The following is a 23,786-nucleotide window of genomic DNA, read 5'->3' as shown; positions in this document are numbered from 1 at the left end:
CCAAGATATACCTGCCATATATGCTATCCTAAGCTGGGAAAGAAATTACACAGAACTGCATAGCTATGCTCAATAGCAATGTTTTTCAGAAGATAAGCAAAGCCACTAGGCCTCAAAAATGCTGCAAAGTTTATGTTATGCATTCTGTATTGCTTGTAGGGGCAAACTACCAGCTGCACACAACAACTAATAATAATAATAATAATAATAATAATAATAATAATAATAATAATAATTTATTATTAATACCCCACTAAGCCAGCTGGGTTTCCCCAGCCACTCTGGGCGGCTCCCAAAAGATTAAAAACAGAATAAAACATCAGACATTAAAAACTTCCCTAAACAGGGCTGCCTTGTGAGATTTGCACTGGCTGCCAACGTGCTACTGCATCAAAGTCAATGTTTTGGTAGTAACTCAAAAGGCTCTATACAGCTCAGGAGCAGGTTACTTGAGAAAACTACTTATCCCTTATATTCCCAGTAGGTATTTCACCTTAACGTCTCAAGAAGAGGCCCACTCCATAGTCTCTCAGATGCACTGCCCATTTTGTGGGAAAGCATCCCTGTTGTGATATGAAAAGTGCCCAATATCTGTACTTTCCAGAAACAATTTGGAGCCCTCAGTGGTACAATGAGTCTGGCTTTTAACCATAAAGATGGTGGTTTGAGCCCACCCAGGATTCCTGCCTTGCAGGGTGTTGAACTACATGACCCTCGGGGTCTCTTCCAACTCTACAATTCTAAGATTCTTTCCAGTCGAATGAAAACCTGCCTTAAGCATTCATTTTTTATTGTTTTTAAACCTCTCTCTAGTTACTGTTTTTCTATTTTTAAAATAACAGTTTAGCTGTTTCACGGTATGTTTGCAAATTGCCTTGAAATGAATGTAAAAAATGATTATTAAGACATAGCAACAGCTATCCTGACTAGTAGCCACTGATTCTTGTTCACACAACACTGTACACAAGACCACATTGTAAGCCAGCTGCTTTCTTCAACCCTGTGCTGAGCGAAGGGTTGGCTTAGAATGCCATCTGAACCCAGTGTGCCATCTGAACTTATGGTTAAGCTCTCTCCTAGCTAACCACGAACTTTAGCCAAGAATAAGTATTGTAATTAGAGATTTACTTTTCTGGCATATACATCAATCCTAGAGATCTTCATAAGACACATGCTGTACAGGGCTTTCGTTGTTTGTGAATTGCTGCCTGCCTTCTTTTGGTAACCTCTGCTCTTGATGGAGATGCTGGAAGAGAACATCCTGCTTCTTCTGTCGTTTTGGCCTGACCCCTCCCTCATAGTCTAACTCATGGGTAGGCAAATTAAGGCCAGGGAGCCAGATTTGGCCCAATCACCTTCTAAATCCGGCCCACGGATGGTCCAGGAACCAGTGTGTTTTTACATGAGTAGAATGTGTCCTTTTATTTAAAATGCACCTCTGGCTTATTTGTGGGGCATAGGAATTCGTTCAATCCCCCCCCCAAAAAAATATAGTCTGGCCCCCCACAAGGTCTGAGGGACAGTGGATCGGCCCCCTGCTGAAAAAGCCTGCTGACCCCTGGTCTACCTTTTCACCTCTCCCCACAATTCACTGTTACTGACTGGGGGGAAAGCAGCTTATTGCCTTGCTGAGAGAATAAAAAGATAGAAGTAGGTGCAGCAGAAAGAGCAAAATACCTGCTGTGGATGCCCAAGCCTCAGATGAAAAATCTGAAAGTTTGGGTGACAACTAAATCCCAACAAACCGAGACTCACAGAAGGAAGTAGAAACCAACCAGAAATATTTGAAATTTTGCTTGTATTAAACTAAGGCATTTACGGATCTAAATTTCTTAAATATGTCAAACAGAACAATTTTAGATTCCATGGTTATAAATGTTTCGTTTTACATTATTAAATCAGTAAAGTTTAGTTAAGAAAACAAGCAGTTTATATGAATTTATTTTTAAATTTAACTAGCATATCCAACTGTTACAAAAGCTTTTGTAGTCAACAGCCTACTTCATCAGATTCATACATTTACTAGAAACTCATATTTCAAGATTTCTGTAACGGCACAGTCATATTGGTAGCTTTTGTTAAATTATTACAATTAACTGTCCCTTGAAAACAGAACAGCTTTTATTTATCAGAAATGCTTTTGCTTTTACCAATAAATTTAGATTCTTCTCTGGTTTTAAAATATGTGGCAACGGTGCAAAGTTCAACAGTAGCTAGGGTAAGCTGATGAAAATTGGGTGCCCTACCAGTGTTTTCTTCTACTGCACTGTCAACACTGGATAATCGCCCTCCTAAACCAAAATTGCCTGCTTTTTCCTTTTTACTGCCCTCCAAAAGACTGCCTATTAGTCCATTCCAGTGTGGAAGAGACAGCATTTCAGACCTGTAATCACTTTCCAAAGCATGCTAAGTCAAAGCATGTTAAGTTTAGATGCTTAACACACACTGAAAATCTAATGACCCGTTACGCATCCTTCAAGTTGTAGCACCAAACAGTAAAACAGCACAACCTTTTGTTCTACTTCAACACATGCAACAAAAAGAAAAGAAATAGTAAAGGGCAGATGCATGAAAAGTGACCAGTTTGAACCAGCTCTCTACTAGTTGCAATACTAACACAGACCGTTTGTAGAATATTAACGCATACTATTCAGAAAGGAAAAAGAAAAAAAGGGGAAAGGAAGAAAGGCCATTTTGTTCCATGAGAAAATAATCTAAAATCCTCTATCAGGCAATACCTTCATTTGAACCAAGAAAAATGTCACAGCATAGTGAGATATCTTTCAAGTTCTCCAGTGCTCTTCATTAAGTTGGATGTTAAATAGTCAAAAAGCTGCTGTGATAATGAAGCCATGGTGTCTGCATTAGTCACAGTCTAAAGATGGAGTACAGGAAAAGATAGCAGACTTAATTAGATTAGGCTCTATTAGGTACTACACAGGTTACAATGTGCACAAAAGGCTGCTAGGGCATACAAAAAAATAGCTGATCCATTTCTGAAAATGTAGAATCCAGTCATTACCCAGATTTTTTTCACAAATACCCTGACTTTCTTTCCATTGTCTGTCTTGGAGAATACTGAACTTTGCTGAAGATAAGACTCTAATTCTTACCTTCTCTCTTCAACTAGTGAATAATTGTAATATATTTACGTTTTTACCTGACACATCTTAAAAAAGTAATCTGCAATTTTGTCAACTTTAAAACTAGTGAATTCTTTTTTGTTTTCTGCCTACCCAAACTCCTGTATGTTTTGGCGGTCCAGCTGCATTTTATATTTACAAAAATGGGAGGAACAGAACAGTGCTCTCGCTGAAAAATCTGTATAGCACCAAGTAGAGCCTAATCTACGTTTTGGTTGGTACAAATAAAAGGCACTGTCTAACCATGAATTTTTGCACAGAAATGAGCATCTGAAGAGCCAGCCGTTTCTACACAAGGTCTTTAAAATTTGAAGTACAGTGGTACCTCGGAATCCGTCCTGGAAGTCCGTTCGACTTCCAAAATGTTTCGAAACCAAAGCACAGTTTCTGATTGGCTGCAAGAAGCTCCTGCAGCCAATTGGAAGCTGTGTCAGATGTTCAGGTTCCAAAGAACGTTTGCAAACAGGAACACTCACTGCAACTCTCACCGGTTTGCAGTGTTCAGGAGCCAAAACGTTAGACTTGCAAGGCATTCGGGATCCAAGGTATGACTGTATCTGAAATCCAGACAAGCAGACTAAAACAACAGAACAACCCAGTTAAGCTGAGCTGTTAGAATCTGCGCTCAAGGCGGCTCACGCTACAACAACCCATTTAAAGCAAAATGTTTGGAGTTTAGATTTAGTGTTTCATTGTCATCAGAAGTAGTTTGTAAATGCAAGCTATGTTTATATAAAATCTACAAGCCAATCTTTGTGCTGTTGCTCAGGAATCTAACTAAAACGCTACATGAGGCTTTGTTTGTTTAAAGATGTATCAGTTGCCTGCCCAAAGCAATGCAGAACAAAAGAATAACAGGAACTATTATCTACTGCGGAACTATACACCTTACAAATAATATCAAACAGCTCCTCAATTTGATTCATAACTAAAGTTGGACTACTCTAAAGTATTCTCAAAAAACCTGAATAGTATAATCAAGTTCCTGTAGTAATGAATACATCTGCTTACATAAACTCAGAACTGCCGTAATCTTTGTTAAGAGTACAAGCATAGCTGGATATTGCTGTGCCGCCAATGGCCAAGGGGGCCATTTCGTGTTTCAGGAAAAGCATGAATAATAAGTACTGGGATAGGTCTTATTGCCTCAGGTATGTAGAGAAGGAAAGTACAGTATATATGTTCTTCCAATGGATGGACTTGTGCTTCCATATCATCTACCAGTGCTAAGATTGTGCCATGAAAAATTGTAAGAAATAAGCCCAAGTTTTATCATTGCTTTCTAAAAATATTGAAATTTAATTTGACTTTTATCCAAATGAGTACAAGGGGGGTGTATTTATCTACTAAGAGTATTTATAGCCCACCCTTCCACTGAATTTGCAGCACTCAGGGAACAAGTTCAAAAACAATCAGATGTATTTTATTGCACTTCAACTTTGGGCAAGCAAGCTGCTTAATTTTATAAATATCACCCATTCATCCTCTTACACATGTCTTCACTGTTGTACAATTTCAGGAGTCGTATAATATAAAAAACTTGTTTCATATAATGCAATGACAGATGTTTCATACACATCAGCAGTTAATCACTACCCACTGTCAATAAGACTATAGAAGCTTGCATTGAAATGATCGATATTTGGTTCTAATTTGGCTTGATAAAAATCAAGGTTGTAGTATCTTTCCTTGCTAGCTCTTTTCATTTCTCTGCATGTACACACCCAGAGAGCAGGCTAATCTTCTTGTTTACAGCATTAATTCTTCATTCTGCATGCTTCTGTGCCAAAAGACATGTAAATTTCTCCTCTCTTTAAAATCAGTGAGTGAATATGGAGATCTGCACCGTCATAATGAACCATTTTCTCAATTTCTACCCAGAACTGAAATATGTGGCATTGCCTTTGGATAAATTATTTCCAGGTGTGAGCTACAGTGTTTTCCTATCCATAGAATTATTTTCTATCTTGGATACCCAACAGGGGATCCAGTGTGGTATAGTGGTTATCAAGTGTCGGACTAGGACGTGGGGGACCAGGGTTCAAATTGCCACTTGACCATGAAGCTCACTGGGTGACCTGGGCCAGGTAGACAGACAGACAGACAGACAGACAGACAGACAGACAGACAGAAGGAAATGTCAGGGAGAAGTGCTCAGGAAGCCTGAGGGTTCAGTAAACATGAAATCTCTCTACCCTTTCTGTGCTTCAAATACTGCTATCTCTTCCCTCCACTTTAAAAGAATTCTGCAGGGATTGGAATTCTAACATGTAAGAATGCCACCAACATGTCTAGTTGCCCCCAGGTGACTGTTTCATTAGCAACATGTCTTTAGTTGGTGCCTTTGACATCTGCTGAATTACCAAACTTCAAAATACCTTGCATTGATACTAGATACAAGCAGCAGCAGCATCTCAGGAATCAAAGGATCATAAAAAAGTATTTCCCTCAATCTGTTCAACAATAGCAAGTTAAAGGGGGAAAGCAGATCAGAAGAATTAGCAAAACTGGCTCATAAAGGTGTCAGCAGGATATCGTTTCATTGATATATTATCCCCACTGCCAATGGAAACACAAGGCACCAATAAAAAGATCAATACTGTCTCAACTGCTTTTAAATACCTTACTGTATCCAGATAAAAAGCTCCTCTCACCTAACCTCCTTCCATTTTTAAGAGAAACCTTCTCAAGTCAACAGGAGTAAATCATTAAGGAAAACGTCTCGTACATGTTCTAACCATGCTCCAATGCACAGTGATCTCCCCAAACCTTGACGTATGAGTCAGCTGGGCTGATTTAACTCCATCATTTGCCTCAAGTAAGCACCTTTCAAATACAGTCTTCACTCCTATCCCATGAAGATTCTTGTAACATTAATAAACATGACTTCTTCCAAGGAAAACATTGCCTTTTTTGATGCGGCAGGCAGTATTAGTCTGGTGTTTGTTCATACATAATCATTTACCCACAACAGCTTATTCATACTTGCTTGTAAAGACACTTCGACTAGCCTCCGTTATCTATTCACTAATACACAAATCAACTATGACCTCCGACAAGCTACACCTGAATCAAGAGAAGACACTGCATTTCATCACCTACATCTGAGACCCATAGGTCAAAGACCTTGGACTTTTAACTTTATACTAGTAAGAATAATTAATAGTACAGAGGGGAAACCCTAGTGAGTTGGGTACTAAAAATAGAGCTACTGGCAGTTAAATTGGCTACCAGTTGGATACCAGAGATTGGCTACCATATTTCTGCAGACCTGATATAAGTGATGCACCACAGAGAGAGAGAAAACTCAAGGTTCTCAAACCTGATATGCCCAGATTACTGTACCTAGATTTTTATTAACTCAATGAATTTTTCAATGTTCAATGTCATCAGGATTTGATTCTATGCAAGGAAAACTAGTAAGGGAAATATACTGGCAACTATAGTGACTATAGTGGTACCTCAGGACTTGGGTGGCACTGTGGTCTAAACCACTCTTGGACTTGCCGATCAGAAGGTTGGCAGTGCGAATCCCTGCAACGGTGTGAGCTCCCATTGCTCGGTCCCTGCTCCTGCCAACAGCAGTTCGAAAGCATGCCAAAAAGTGCAAGTAGATAAATAGATACCACTCCGGAGGGAAGCTAAACGGTGTTTCTGTGCGCTGCTCTGGTTTCGCCAGAAGCAGCTTAGTCATGCTGACCACATGACCTGGAAAAACTGTCTGTGGACAAATGCCAGCTCCCTCGGCCTGTAAAGCAAGTTGAGTGCCGCAACCCCAGAGTCATCTGCGCCTGGACTTAACTGTCAGGGGTCCTTTACCTTTACCTTTTTTACAGTGGTATCTCAGTTTAAGAACAGTCCTGTTTATGAACGATTCGGTTTAAGAACTCCACAAAACTGGAAGTAGAGTCAAGGTTTGCGAAAATAATGGAATCCAAACGGTGGAAGGGCACTGGCACGGAAGGCCTCATTAGGGAAAGTGTGCCTCGGTTTAAGAACGGTTTCAGTTTAAGAACCGACTTCCGGAACAGATTAAGTTCGTAAACCGAGGTACCACTGTAATCATTATCTCTGAAGACAATCAATCAGACAAAACTGCTCATGTTTTTAAAAATGATATGGGTTAAAATGTTACATGTGATTTATAATTTAGAAGCACCAATAAAAATCAGAAACAGCGTGTTTTCTGTATCAATGTTATTTTCTGTTATTATTGTTTTTTGACACAGATAACACCTACAAGAATATATATATATGTAAAGAATCAAGCAACACATGGGGGGGAGGGAGCTGATATCTCCAAGAAATATGGCGTGCTAGTTCTCCGCTCCCACCCTAACCCAGGTATGTTACTTGCAAAAAAACAGAAACAAAAAAACCCTTCACTCTTCTCCAACTCTCAGTAACCTAAAATGGCACTAAAACCTGTGAGACTGGGTTGGGAAGAATTTGACTTGTTTCAATATACATTCTCTCAAATTTATCAAGATTTTCCAGCGGAGTGGTCAGAGTTTTTGACCCCTTTACGAGATAACATAGAAGACGTAACAACCTCCATTAGACTTACTAAAACTACAGAAGAACTACAATGAAGCCATATCTAAACTTTAAAAAAATAATAATTATGCACAACTTTCAAAATATGGTGCAATTTTTATTTATCATACTTATAGAACATTACTGAGTACATTACTGGGCATGAAAGTTTTAGCAAAGGCATTATATTTGCTACTTTGTACTTTGTCAAAGCCACATGGAGTATTAACATAAATAAAAGAGAACAAATAAAAGACAACTTGCTGGTGACCAAGTTCTAACAGTAAAAAAAATATAAGTACAGTGGTACCTCAGGTTACATATGCTTCAGGTTACAGACTCCGCTAACCCAGAAATAGTGCTTCAGGTTAAGAACTTTGCTTCAGGATGAGAACAGAAATCGTGCTCCGGTGGCGCGGCGGCAGCAGGAGGCCCCATTAGCTAAAGTGGTGCTTCAGGTTAAGAACAGTTTCAGGTTACGTACGGACCTCCAGAACAAATTAAGTACTTAACCCGAAGTACCACTGTAATAAAGCACTGCAGCATTTACTCTTAACACAGCTCCAAACAATGAAAAAACCTATTCCAAGTTTTTATAATAAAAATATTTTACTCTCCACACTGAAATGCCTATTTTATACAGGACAGTGATATTAGCTTCAAGGGCAATCCGTAAGAGCAAACTTCATGCAAGAGATCTGGCACACAGTTAAAATTTGTCCCTTGAACTTTCATGGTCACTCTAATTTAGAACCTTAAACTCTTCAAGGTAGGGGCCCAATATTTTTCTCTTATGCAACTCTTAATGCATTCCCACACTGATGAAACTCTCTTTAAAAAAATAAAATCAATAATAAATATCAATAAGTTATTTGACCTCCCTTAGAATTCAGAGAAGCAGCCAAAAACATATCCAGTTGTTTCATTCTCCCACTTTCACACACAGAAATACAAAGGCTCTAAAATTCTATGGTTTTGTTTTTTTTCTAGAGAGCAAATAAGCAAATGACAGGTTATCCAGAGCAGTTAAGGAAGGTCTTAAAGCCTTGTTCTCTAAAATAATCGAAGATCGTTACTGCAATTTTCTCAATTTTTTTTGCAAAGGTGGATTATGCTACTATTAACGTATTTTCAGAACTCAGAAAATATATGCAAAGCTTGATTGCTACAAATACTAGTTAAGCATAAAGCCATTCTCACAAACGCCAACTAATGGGGCAGCAAAAGTGGTAATGGCAGGTTTAAACATGAACGAACTACAACATACTTTGCAATACATCATCTTCTGAAATGCACATCAAGTATTGACATATACATATATTAGAGTTTTCTGCAACTTTTGATGTAGATGGCTACGGAATGTTGAGACAAATGGTATCTGGAAATTCACTGAACTGCTTGGGAACAGCTCCAAGTGTGTGTTTTTGTGGTGTGTCCGTGTCCTATACAGTACGGTAATGAGTGCTTTTCCACTATTGCTCCAGGAATTGCTTCAATACAAAGCAGTTTTTGTTTTCATGTTGGTTGAAACACTTACAAATCTTTGCTCATAAAAATCATTTTCCTGTAAGAAGGAGCACTAGTATAAACTCCAAGCCATTCTGCCTCAGAATATCCCTGAACCAACCAGCTCCTAAGACACCTTTCACCTGCTGCCATTTTGACTACTGAAATGAAAACCAGTCTCCCACAGCCTTCCAAAAGGCCAAACAAACATTGACAGAAGTTCAGTTCATGAGCCTTGCGATTGCTTCCCACAAAGTTCAAGACTGGGGTTCATCCTGCATCTTGGTCCTCACAGCTAGAGATGGTAGGCATTACGAAAGTGCAACAGCAATGGGACATTACTACTGCAGTCACTTATTTAAGGGGCAAATATGTTACTTCATTCTCCTGGAATACCTAACTTCCTTCCTGAAGCAAAGTTTAGTGCTTCACATACCAACCGATGAAGGACGGGTTTGGTCAACACATTATTTCATACATTAAGGCTTCATTTGTGTTTAATAGTTTACTGAAAGTCATCCTGATTATGTATTTGAAAGGCAAGGTGTAACTAAAAATAATAAATAAAAGATTGGCTCAACCACGTCCCTATGAAATCTCAATAAACTGATACTTTGGAAATACACTGGTAAACCATTAGTTAATGTCATTAAAGCAGCTCAAGTCAAACACAACTGGCTAATCCATTATTGCCAGGGGATTAATAAAACCATGTTCATCCATGAGTTGATTGTGGGTGAGGGAGCTTTGACTTCTGCACAGCAAGGGGTTGGACTAGATAACACTAGCAGTCTCTTCCAATTCTACAGTTCTATGATTCTATGATCTGGCTTCTTTTACCGAGATCTGGGAGTGTTGGACTGAGTAGGTTTGACTCAGCTTTGCCCAGAAGGCATCAACCTTGACTGAAGGATCAGGGAGGGAGAAGTGGATGTGGTCTGCAATATTTCCATTTTGCTCACCAGGAAATTTCGCCACCTTGTGAAGGAGGGCATCTGGGTATTGGGAGGAGTGAATTAACCCTGTTGTCATTGTCAGATTATTATCTGGTGAAGTTGGGTATTACAAACTCACCCACCTGCTGGAAGTGTAGGGTACCCTTTAGGGTGGTCCACCCATGAAGACTTAGGAAATCAAAGGTATTACTGAATGTGCTTTGGGGATTTTCAAAAATCCAGAACCAGCAATACTGTCAAGGTCTTGGTTTGGTATGGAATGACAGCCAGGCATATTGACATAACTGCTCCTGAGTGCCCTCTCTGAAACTAAAGAGTCCTGAGGACTCCCTAAACAGGTTGGGGGGCAAGTGGTATAAGCTGATTGGACACATTAGTTCCTAAAGATATTTTTTCTAGAAATATTAGCACATGTAAGAACTCAAGTCAGAGATTATCTGTGCTCTGTCTTTATTTATATTTCCTTGCCACAAGTCAGGTGTGATGCCCTATAAACATCAAAGTATATCTCTTTGGAATTCAAGGCAAAGCACAGACAGAAAGCTAAGTTAATTTATACCATCTGACAAGCAATACTTTGAAATTGCAATCTTTGAATGGACATTCTACTGGGCCCCCCCCAAAAATGCCTCTAAGTTGCATGGCTATTAGAATAGATTATTCAGTTTTATCAGCGGTCCTTGCCAAAAATGTAGGACAATCTCTTCCTGTAAACATAATATTTCCCATGTATTGCAAGACCATATTTGGCCTGTAGAAGCAGCATCTTCTATCACCCAAAAATTGACTAGCTGCAGCTTCTGAAGTTCTTACTTAGATTTTCCTTCATAAGTTTTACTTTAACATCTTAAAGAGCTTGCCTCTGTTGAAGATTTACAGACTACCTGCATTTCATTTTGTGGTACTGCAAATATTTGTTTAAAAAATAGAAAACCTTGAATTACTCTGCCTATTATGAACACTTTGATTTTCTCAACCATCTTGCAAGATACCAATACTATTAAGATGTTGTGCTAAAAGTAGCTGAAAGGGATACAGCTGGTTAACAGCACAATATAAGAATAGATAAATGACATTTCTGAGGTAGTGTTTTTTAGCAACAGTAATATTTACCGCAAGGAAATAAACTCAGTCTGCCAAAATCTGGGAAATGGCTCTCAAAATCCAAGGTATACAATATCAAGTCTGAAAATAGCATGCACTATTTACAGCAGGATTAACACATAGCATTTTCCTATCAGTTTTAAAAAATCTAACTTAAGACATTTCAGCAAAAACTTTGGAATTAAGTAAAAATTCCACCAAACCAAATATTTCAATGGAACATAAACTGGAGATGCCATCATTTCTAAATAGGTTTTCTTCTTTGTGGTCTTGGTCTGTATTCTGATCTAGCTACCCAAACAGAAAAAGCAAGGATGCTACACACTTTTGATGGTAGTGTAATTATACTTCATTCAGGTCAAATAATTAAATAAAATATGACAATTGTTCCTCCTTATGAGCAAGATTTCAAGTAATGCTTAATGTCATTTCAGTACTGACTCCAGGCTTCCCCACCCAGTGTCTTTGCTCGTGCACATAATCCCAAGGGAGTGAGTGATCAGTCTATTATGAAAATAGGCTAAATATTGAGGAGGAGGGATGTTTTACCGGTCATGCTCTTCTCCTCTGTTGAAATAGACAGAACAGGCTCTGGGTAAAGCATCTGTAGATATGGCATGTCACTAAGAGGTTTAAACTGCATTATGCAGGGCAACCAATACCAAGGCCCTTTATATGCATTTTCCCCCCTCAGCCTTTCCAATTGTGGTAGATTTGACTCCAAAAACTGCAAGTGTAAAAACATCTATTTTTCAGGAAGTTAAGCAGAGGGGTCCTGAGAAACACCACATAGCAATTCATACCACATCAAGGTTGCGGATTACCAGGAACAAGAATTGTGGAAGTTTTATTAGGAGTTTCCCCCCCAGTGCTATTAGGGGAGCAAACGTATTTTAGCACATGTTGATAGAGGGTTGGGCACACTTAAGGCTACACAGAGTTTGTTCCTAACCAGCATTTTAAATCTAGATCCCGCTTTACATGTGTAAGAGATAGGAGTGCTATTTTGTCTCACGTTGAAATAGGACCACGGACAGAGCACAGAAGGAAACATTGAGTAATCACTTGTTTAAACAATCTTCCTTAGCATCTTGATCAGGAAAGTATGGGGAAAAGATTGGTTCTGGGTCCCTCAAGTGTTTTGTGGATTCTCTACTACAAATACGCTATGAATCTAGAAGGACATGGGGAGAAGAACCTACCTATTTGACAGCAGATCTGCGTATTGTGCACAAGACTGAACTTGCCATTAAACTACAGAGCCTCCCCCGCACCAACTTCCATTTAAAAAGCAGCAGGTGAGCACCCTTCCACCCCCGCCTCACAATCCCCACCTGCTACTAATGGAAGTGAGCAGAGCTTGAGAAAGAGTTGCAGGGAGAAAAGCAGTAGATGGGTGAACATTTCAACACATTTACCTCTATGATGTTTTCCCTGGGTTAATAAAAAAAGACAAGTCTGGCACTGCTACGCTAACAATTGGCTTATTTTAAGAAGTTATTCTCCAAAAGCAACCAAAACAATGGAGAAGGTCCCAAAGCATATGAGTAACAAACAAGATCACCTGAACTTGGCCCTCCTGCTGTTCTGGGACTACAATTCCCATCATCCATGACCACTGGGTCCTGTTATCTAGGGTTGATGGGAGTTGTAGTCCAGCTGGAGGGTCAAGTTTGGCCACCACTGCCCTAAAGCAATGGAAATGTATAAAAAGTGATTTATGAGTCATCAGTTTAAGACTACATATAAAATGAAAATAAACAAACATGAATGATTGCCACTATTGTGTGACGATTACACTTTCTCCAAACAGTACAGATGTTAGAGATGTTTCAGCAGAAACAAAATTGGCCTTGCAGTTGACAGCTGTAGATCCCCCTAGAGCCTCTCGTTTGATTTTTCCAAATTGTATTCATTTTTTTCAACTTAATTATATATAAATAATAGAGTCTATTATGTCATTCATTTGAATGGAATCAAAAATGATAAAGGAATAAATTACCATTATAAATTTATTGCATGATATAGTTCTTATATAAGACCTTTAATGACTAGAGCTACACCACAAGGGATTTGTTGCTCCAAAGACTGTAATTTAAAAGGATAGTTTATTATAAGTCCTTCTAGCATAGAATAAAAAGTTTGTATAAAGTAAAAATACAAACCTATAATCCAACTATGTTGTTGCTCAAAATATGCCATTGCTGCTCACAAAACGAAGCATAACTGAAATTCAATATAGGGGGAATCAGCTGCCAATCCATATCTCACCAAAAGATGTGACTCTCAAATATGCTATTACTCAAGCAGAAAAATTATACATTAGTAGAACTACTACCTGAAAAGAAACTCTATCTTTATATCCACTATTTTTGAGATAAAATTGTTTATGAAAATGCAAAAACAGCTAAATTCATTTTGTCATTTAAACCAGCAAGGGAAATTGTGTTTAAGTTGTGCATCCAAAAGAATATTGTATGTTAACAGAATAAATTATTTCTGTTAAAAACAACCAATTAAATCAGAAGGCTTGTGATAATATTCCAGAAAATGCATGGTTAATGAAGTTTCTGAATTTCTAGTATGACTCTCAGATTTGTGCTCAGTAATCCTCAAAAAGAGGTCTTATGGTCTGACCAACAAATAATTTTGAACATGGACACATAATGGCATATACAACATAGAGATGTAATAATTAAAGATTTCATTACACTTTTTTATTATCAACAGGAGGAAAACAATCTTTCAAACTTTGTGGACAACATATACAATGACCACACATATAGTGACCATCTGGATAATTTAAACACAGTTCCATATGCATAATATCTGAATTGTATTTATTTTATTTATACCCCACCCTCCCCGGCCAAGACCGAGCTCAGGGCGGCTAACATCAGGTATAAAAACAATTGATTAAAATGCAACTTAAAAACAAGATTAAAATACAACTTAAAATACAGCCTCATTTCAGTGGAAGCCCAGATCAAAAACTGTTTGGAGGGAGAAAACGTCAAATCTTCACCAAGGCCAACTATCCAGACTGGTCCTACGTGGGCCAGAAAAGCCAGGGTGGTCCCCAAACACGGGTTCCATCACAGAAAGAAAAGGAAAGAGGGTGAGGGGATCAGGCTGATTCCAAGCCAAAGGCCAGGCGGAACAACTCTGTCTTACAGGCCCTGTAGAAAGAAATCAGATCCTGCAGGGCCCTGGTCTCATGAGACAGAGCATTCCACCAGGCCGGAGCCAGTGCTGAAAAGGCCCTGGCCCTGGCTGAGGCTAATCTGACTTCCTTAGGGCCCGGGACCTCTAGAGTGTTGCTATTTATGGACCTTAAGGTCCTCCATGGGGCATACCAGGAGAGGCGGTCCCGTAGGTACGAGGGTCCTAGACCGCAAAGGTCAAAACCAGCACCTTAAACCTAACCCTGTACTCCAGCAGGAGCCAGTGCAGCTGGAAAAGCACTAGGTGAATGTGGTCCCGCAGCAAGGACCCCCTTAAGGAGCCTCTCTGTGGCATTCTGCACCTGCTGGTGTTTCTGGGACAACTTCAAGGGCAGCCCCGCGTAGAGCGAGTTACAGTAATCAAGCCTGGAGGTGACTGTCGCATGGATCACTGTGGACAGATCAGGGCGGGAAAGGTAAGGGACCAACTGTTTGATATGGCGGTGATGGAAAAATGCCGCCTTTGCAGTAGCTGCAACCTGCGCCTCCATGGAGAAGGAGGCTTCAACGGTTACACCCAAACTCTTGACAGAAGGCACTGGCACAAGTTGAGCCCCCACAAGAGACGGGAGTTGACCCCACAACACCATGACGTCCCAACCCAGCCAGAGGACCTCTGTCTTTGAAGGGTTTAACTTCAACCGGCTCCCACGCAGCCATTCAGCCACAGCTTCCAGACATCTGCTCAGTGTGTCCGGGGCCGATTCAGGATGGCCGTCCATCAACAGATAGAGCTGGGTGTCATCAGCATATTGATGACAACCCAGCCCGAAACTCCGGACAATCTGGGCAAGGGGGCGCATAAAGATGTTAAAAAGCATCGGGGAAAGGATTGCACCCTGCGGCACTCCACACACCAAGCGATGCCGTGACGACATCTCCTTCCCTAGCGCCACCCTCTGTCCCCGACTTGAGATAAAGGAACGCAGCCATTGTTGGACTGTGCCCTGAATCCCCACGTCGGCAAGGCGGTGGTCCAAAAGATTGTGATCAACCATGTCGAAGGCTGCTGACAAGTCTAAAAGAATCAGCAGTCCCAACCCGCCTAGGTGCAGTTGTCTACAGAGAGCATCTGTTAGGGTGACCAGAGCTGTCTCGGTCCCGTAACCAGGGTGAAAGCCAGACTGGAATGGATCCAGAGCCGATGTTTCTTCCAGAAACCTACCAAGCTGTTTAGCAACCGCTTTCTCAATTACGGTACCTTACCCAGGTACGAAAGATTCGAAACTGGGTGGTAAGACACTAATAATAATTTATCATTCTCCAAAAGAGATATCTGAAGCCAAACAAATTTTGTATTTTTTATTTTAAAGCAAATTGTGTTCTTTAATGTGTTCCTGGTTTGAGACATTTGTTCTGCAAATATGTAACAAGAGGTAGAGCAAGAGCCGAGTTCAGACACCTTCTACTATGCATAGAAACTCTGATATTTTATCATTTGTACTTTATTTTATCCCCTGCCTTTCTGTCAAAATGGCATTCAATGGAGCTTACAAAACTCCTGAACAGCTCTGCCTCCTAGAAAAGTTTAAAATGAGACAACAATCAGGTTACAGCTCAACACAGTTGCACACCTTCTTGCATGCCACCTGTGGTCACATTTATAAATTCTGTATTATTCTTTTGCACTTATCTTTTTAGATGATTGACAAATTTTATATGCAAAACCCCCTTTACTTATGAAGGATTGTTGATTGATGCCACCAACTACAGTATAACTTTTGGATTATTAAGCCAAGCTCAGTTTACAGAAAGCCTCAATACATTCCAAGGCAGCTAATATAGCCAGCAATGCAAAGTCTACATTTCCAACATACTAATTCCATATAATACCCACATTTTGATTCACCTCAAAAAAATGATATGCTTTTTTAAGGAATCATACAAAAAATTGCACATCATAAGCTTTTCATAATGTTCTAGTGACCTATCCACCCCAAATTACTTTTAAAACCTTATTTTTTAAAGCACAAATTTGAGAGCCACACTGGTACTTTTCGGATTTTCAACTCCTTATTTAAAACTTCTGTAATAATGTCAAGAATAATCAAGAACAGAGATTCCCATATAATCAGTACAGATTATATGAGACACCTGCATGCATACACAAGAGGAGAACCAACAGATTTCACAAACTGGCCCTGACTTGCTGCAGACTTGCTGCAAACACCTGATTACATGAGACACATTGTACAACCATGGTCCAGAGTACCCCCAGAGATACAATTATTCCTTCCCTTGCTTCAGTTTTCACTAAGCATCGTTTTTCTATGATGTCCAAACTGGCAAACTTTACATACTGCTAGCCTCCCAAATCCAGTTTGCATACACAATGCAAACAACAGCTAGGGAAGAAGGGAAAACAATTTATGGTGCAACCAGCTTGCAAGAGTGGAAGAGGGATCCCACATGCCGGCACTCCTGGACAAAACACAGTTTGATATTACATCTGAATTGAGTAACAATGTTCTGGTATTTCAGGTAGAATCTAACTAATGTTTTAAAGTAAGAATTCTTATTCCTATTCTGTTACCCTTATCCCCATCTTCCTGTTGCTTCACTCATATTGTAAGCTTCAAGACAAGGGCCTATTTTAAATGTGTTGCTTTATAAAGCATGTCCACATCTGGTACTACATAAACAGCATTTAAAATACCAGTCAACGTGTTTAACTTCAATATGGCCCAGAAGTATACGATACAACTAGACTTTTTCAAGCTTGAGAAATGAACATATAAAACTTCAAAAATGCTGTACACTAACCTCACTTTGATGGCATTTAGCATGCGTATTAGTCTAATAGAATTTGCATTTTAGAAAAACTTAACAGCACAATAAAACAGCATACCTGTAGACAACTATCACAATGATGATGAATTCCCTTCACTGAAATATACATTGGGCAATAGACTTTAATGTGCTGACATCACAATGTTCTTTTATGACAGCCATATCCTTTGACTCTTTCAAGATGCACCAAATATTTGAGTAGTTAGAACCAGGCTTACTAAATAATCTGGGGAGCACAGAAACACACACAAATTTAAATTGCAGAATCAAAACTAAATAGCTAATAGTAATGTTTAACTAAATAGTATTATTAAATTAAACTTAATTTGGCATAAGCTTCCAAGGGTCAAAGAGTACTTCCATCAAGTGACTGAAAACCAAGTAAAGAGAAATAAAAATATATTTTACACAAAATGATACCAAAACCAGTCCATTACAAGATACAGCATTAGGTCTGTTAGAGTGCTATGTAGAACACAACTCAAAACCAGAATCCAAACACTCCTGATTATACCGATACTGAATATCCATAATTCAGTAATAGAACAATAATTAGGGACAACAATTTTCTGTAGAAGCTACACTTTCCTAGGGAGACGAAATTTCACAGTGTAACATTAAAAAAACGCATTCTAATTCAGGAATTTTGTTCTGGGTTCTCTCTCCAGGGAATAGGAACAATTGCTGCCACATTAATTTCATTATATATATATATATATATATATATATATATATATATATATATATATATATATATGAAAACTGATGGTTTCTATTGTATAAGAATATGCAAGCCTTTGAGTTATGTAGAACTCAATTTGTCAGAAGTGGAAGAGTAACAGATTACTTAAGAAAGAATTCTGGATGCGAGTTCTTTCTACTTGCTAAAAGCCTTTTCTCTTATTTCTAACCAATACCAATTTGAACAACAAAGTATACAAATTATTTTCAATAATCAAGAAGTACCTTGATTATAACTGCAGATGGTGACAGCAGTCACAAAATTAAAAGACGCCTGCTCCTTGGGAGAAAGGTGATGACAAACCTAGACAGCATCCTAAAAAGCAGAGACATCACCTTGCCAACAAAGGTCCGTATAGTTAAAGCCATGGTTTTCCCAGTAGTGATGTATGGAAGTGAGAGCTGGACCATCAAGAAGGCTGATCGCCGAAGAATTAATGCTTTTGAATTATGGTGCTGGAGGAGACTGCAAGAAGATGAAACCTATCCATTCTGAAGGAAATCAACCCTGAGTGCTTACTGGAAGGACAGATTGTTAAGGCTCCAATACTTTAGCCACCTCATGAGAAGAGAAGACTCCCGGGAAAGACCCTGACGTTGGGAAAGATGGAGGGCACAAGAAGAAGGGGACGACGGAGGACAAGATGGTTGGACAGTGTTCTCGAAGCTACAAACATGAGTCTGACCAAACTGCGGTAGGCAGTGGAAGACAGGAGTGCCTGGCGTGCTCTGGTCCATGGGGTCACGAAGAGTTGGATACGACTAAACGACTAAACAACAACAACCTTGATTATAACAACTCCATTCTAGCATTTAAAATTGAAACTAAACCCAAAATTGATCAGTATATCACACTACACTTTATACCTGGCATCATCATGTGCATCATTTTCTAAAGTTTACAAAACCGGTAGGCACTATTCAATATAATCAACTTTTCCATTCCAGTGCCATTCAGGAGGATGCAAGGATTTAATTCCCATGAACCATTTAAAAAGATGTCAAACAGAATTTCATATCCTTGTAAATGAACTGGTCAGTGTGGGAGTAGTAGTCATGCTGTGGTTAACTGACCACAGATGACAAACTCACATCCCAACAGCAATCATGGTCACAACTGTATGATTAGCTACCTCCCCGCACCTGCCCACCCATCCACATTAAAAGGTTAGGCATTTCCTTGATTTTAACAAACCTGAAAGATGTGAATCAAATGTAAACAAATGTAATACCAACAGCTAAAGTCACTAACCAGCCCAGAACTACCAGAATCTCTATTCAATGGGTTGGATCCAGACCTGGTGTTCTGTGAAGAGAAAAGCTCCTTCCATTTGTGGAAGTCAATCAGATCCAGCAAACGTTCCTGGTAGAGGAAAGGGGGGGGAGTTGCTTTTACCAGTTCTCCCTTCCCCCTGCAGCCCCTTGTGCCACCTCACACCTTGTTCTGGAGGGTGTGCCAACCCTCGCAAGGTGCCCAAACTTTTTTTCAAAGAGGGCCAGATTTGATAACGTAAACATGAGTGAGGGCCAACCAAAGTTGTTGAGCTTTTTTAAGGATTTTACCCCAGAACATATGGGGGCCAGACTGAATCGACCGGTGGGCCACATTAGGCTCCCGAAACAAACTCTGGACATGCCTGCGAGTCTGGAGCAGATTTTTAGGAGCTGCAAGAGACATCAGCAAAAGCCACCTCTCCCTCTCTCGCCACCCACCATCTCCTTCCGTCAGCAGAAGTGTCTAGCTATTGGACTCAACTCTGTGTTAACCAAAATGTGTAATAACTGCCTTCATCAAATTCTATAATGGGTTGGAACCATTTCTCCAAAACTTTGCAAAATGGTTTCTTCAGCTAGAAAATGAAATTTCCAAGAAGCAGTGGTCACATGTTGTTGAAAAGAAAAAATGAAGCTTCAATAAAGCAGCACCCAATACCAAATAAAAGTGAGAAATTTTAGTTTGGTCAGTTATGTATCACTTGATCTATATTAATCTAAACTGCAAGTGATACAAACTAATCTATACATTGCAAAAGAGCTTAACTGCTGAAAAGGGTAGTATTCATTTAACTATATTTAGAGTGTTGAGATAACCAAACAGAATGCATCCCAAAGAAACTGTGTTACAAGGAGATAGCAGAATCTTCAGTTCCAACATTTTCCAAAGTAATGGACTGAAATGTTAACTGAGATGTTGATATGATATGAACATGCATTTTATTCCTGGTCATCATGTTTAACCCCCAAAGGTCCAATGGTGCCAATGTTTTGTTGAAAATTTCTTTAAAAGCATTATTTTCCTACTCATGGATCAAATAGTCAAAACAAAAAAAATTCCTTCCAGTAGCACCTTAAAGACCAACTAAGTTAGTTCTTGGTATGAGCTTTCGTGTGCATGCACACTTCTTCTTCAGGTATCTGAAGAAGTGTGCATGCACACGAAAGCTCATACCAAGAACTAACTTAGTTGGTCTTTAAGGTGCTACTGGAAGGAATTTTTTTTGTTTTGACTATGGCAGACCAACACGGCTACCTATCTGTAAATGGATCAAATAATTAGGATGTAAGCCAATATATTAATTTCAAAATGTATTTTTTTAGTCATTTTATTTATAACCGCTTTTCATTTCTGCTATTGTTCTATATTATGACAAATCTTAATATGTTACTAAGTAAGAAAAACAGAAGATGCATTCAAGTTACAGTAACCTTTATACAACTTAACACTAGGAACAAACATGTAATTGTGATTTTAAACAAAAAATTAGATGAATCACAGTACATGAAGAAATTAGTCACTCTTAAATACATATTTAGGGAACTTTTTGAAACTGGTTCCTTCAGACATCTTTCAATAATTCTGTGACTTAGTGTGAATTACCGGTAGTTTACACTGACTATGTCAATGTCTAGCATACAGTAAGTTTTAAATGAATGGCTGGGTGGACATTTGTCACAGAGGGGAAAAAGAAGTCATCAGTATGCTGTATTATGCATGCAAATGGTACAAAGACACTAGCCAAAGTAGTATCAGGAACATTTTATTGGTTCTAATTTTTTCACATTTCAAACTACTTTGGATCACACATGTGGCAGTCCAGCAAAGATTATTACAACTAAACAGTTAAAGGCACACACCAGCAGTATAACTAATCGCAACAGACATCAATGGACAATAAACATTGTATTTGGTATGTAGCTGTTGAACTATGTAATTCTTATAAGTCACAGTACTAGAAAACAGCAGAAAATTATTCAAGCACACTTGAAATTGAAATTTAATTCACACAGAGAATTACAGTGCATTTCTTCCCAATCACTTCAATACGCTAGCAATAAAAACAGCTCTCAGGCTTCAAACTTATCAAGCGGCATATATAATGCTACTTAGTTTCTGTAACCAATAATTGTATGTTAGACGGTTCAGGTTACAAGAAAGGAGATTCCGGCTAAACTTTCGAAAAAACTTTCTGACAGTAAGAGCTGTTCAGCAGTGGAACAGACTCCCACGAGAGGTGGTGGACTCTCCTTCCCTGGAGGTTTTTAAGCAGAGGTTGGATGGCTTTAGCTGAGATTCCTGCATTGCAGAGGGTTGGACTAGATGACCATCCAGCTCTACGATTCTATGATTCTACACTCTATATATACAATAATCAATATTTAACACACTTTTATTTTTCCTATGACAATAGCTCTGCTTTCTTACTGCAATAAACTATGGTTTCTGCATTGACATGGTTTGCTGCTTCCTAACAAGTCATAATTCCCAAATCTACAGACCATGGTTTCAAGGCTGGTTATCAACCATGGGCTTGTTAGGAAGCAACCAACCATGATGTCTGGATATTAACAGGAAGCAGAGTTTAATTGTTGCTTCCAGACTTTGGGTGGAATCCAACACTTATCAGCTTGCCAAATAGAACAATCTCTCCTCTCCCCCCCCCATGTGCTGTTTTTGAGGTTCTCCTGATCCCTCTAGTGCCAGTTTCAGGGGCTACATGGGGGTCCATGCAGGGGGAGAAGGTGGAAAGCACAAGCAGAAGCCCTCCCGACAGGGTTCGTTCGGTGAATTCTGTCCTGTTTCTCCCACTTGCACCAGGGAAGGAATGAAACTAGAACAATCAGGCAGCAAGAATCTGCAGGCCGCCCATTCATAATAAAACCATGATAGGCCTGGCACCATGCTTTATTGTGATGTGCAGATGCAGCTACCATAACCTACATAAATCTCTTATCAGCCTGCAAAATCTTCAACAAGTCAATTACAGATTCATTAAAAGAGCCAGACAGAGATTGACTGAGAGACAGAGTCCCCACCTCACCTGCGAAAGGGAGTGGGAATAAAGGAAGCAATGAATCACTGGGCAAGGCCTCAAATTTTAGTTACAGTGGTTGGGCACCACTATAGAGAACCATTTAGTAAATAGGTAGTGTTTCAATGAGACACGGGCATAGTTATATTCATTTTTATTATTAATCACACCTTTCCTTCAAAGGACGTAACAGAATCATAGAATTGTAAAGCTGGAAGGGAATTGTAGCCCAACCCCTTGCTATGCAGGAATCTCAACTAAAGCATCCATGACATGGCTATCCAACCTCTACCTAAAAAACCTCCAAGCAAGGCAAGTCCATCACCTTCTGAGGAAGTCTGTTCCACTGTCAAATAGCTCTTATCTCCTTGATCAGAACACCTATACTTCTGCTGAGGCAGCCTAGAATAGCATTAGCTTTTTTTGCTGCTGCATCACACTGTTGATTCAAGTTAAGCCTGTGGCCTACTAAGACCCCTAGCTCCTTTTTACATACACTACCGGCAAGCCAGGTGCCCCCTTCTTATATTTGTGCAGCTGGTTCTTCCTGCCTAAGTGCAGAATCTTACATTTGTCCCTATTGAAATTCATTTTGGTAGTTTGGGCCCAGACCTCTAATCTGTTAAAGTCAATTTGAATCCTCATTCCATTTTTAGTGGCATTGACTACCCCTCCCAATTGGATGCGATAAAATAGATAGATATGCCCATGCTGCTGTTCAAGCGAACACTATCCAGGGGAGGCAAATAAGTGTCCTCTTGACACAGCATGGCTTTGTTTTGTAACATTTTACCACATCAATACACATTTGAATTGGCTTGAGATAGAAAATATTCCAAACAACTATCTGACTTTTAGAAGACATCTGAAGGCAGCCCTGTTTAGGGAAGTTATTAATGTTTTGCTGTGTTTTTAATAATCCTGTTGGAAGCCGCCCAGAGTGGCTGGGCAGGCCTGGCCAGGTGTGTGGAGTATAAGCAATTATTATTATTTATTATTATTATTTATTATATTTACTAAGTACAATGCATATAATAGGCTTCTATTTGAGTAGCATATTATCAGAAACACCAACACAGCAATGATGCTCAGGTGGTATAGCCTGCATTAACAACTATAGATGACTAATACTTTCTTTAACATTAGTTTTAGTGTGCTGGACAATAATTCCTAACTGAATTACCAAAGGGTTTTGCAATGTGAGTTAGTATCTGTAAGGTGACATGAAGGCTGGCAACATCTCTTGCAGACAACCACAGTGCCTGGAGACTGACAGGTCGTATATCCATTGTATTGGCCAGATGAGGAATGACCACTAGGAAGAGTGCAGAGAGAAGAAACACCATGGTGCATCTGCAGCAGCACAACTGGACGCTTTCATCTGCCCCAGCTGCAACAAAACATGGCTCTCCCATATCAGTCTCTACAGCCAAAGCAGACACTGCAACTTGCCAACAATTTGACTTCATCCCGTTT

At 39.4% G+C, this 23,786-nt stretch overlaps 1 protein-coding gene across 2 annotated transcripts in view; it reads right to left on the bottom strand.

The window, feature by feature from the left end:
* The window catches only part of TLK1 (tousled like kinase 1), a 63,467-nt gene that overhangs the window by 33,975 nt on the left and 5,706 nt on the right, over positions 1-23,786 (bottom strand). The window lies entirely within an intron of this gene.

The sequence above is a fragment of the Podarcis melisellensis genome, assembly GCF_964234715.1.
Source record: "Podarcis melisellensis genome assembly, chromosome: 1".
Lineage (NCBI taxonomy): Eukaryota > Metazoa > Chordata > Lepidosauria > Squamata > Lacertidae > Podarcis > Podarcis melisellensis.
This window is presented reverse-complemented; position numbering and strand designations above follow the sequence as displayed.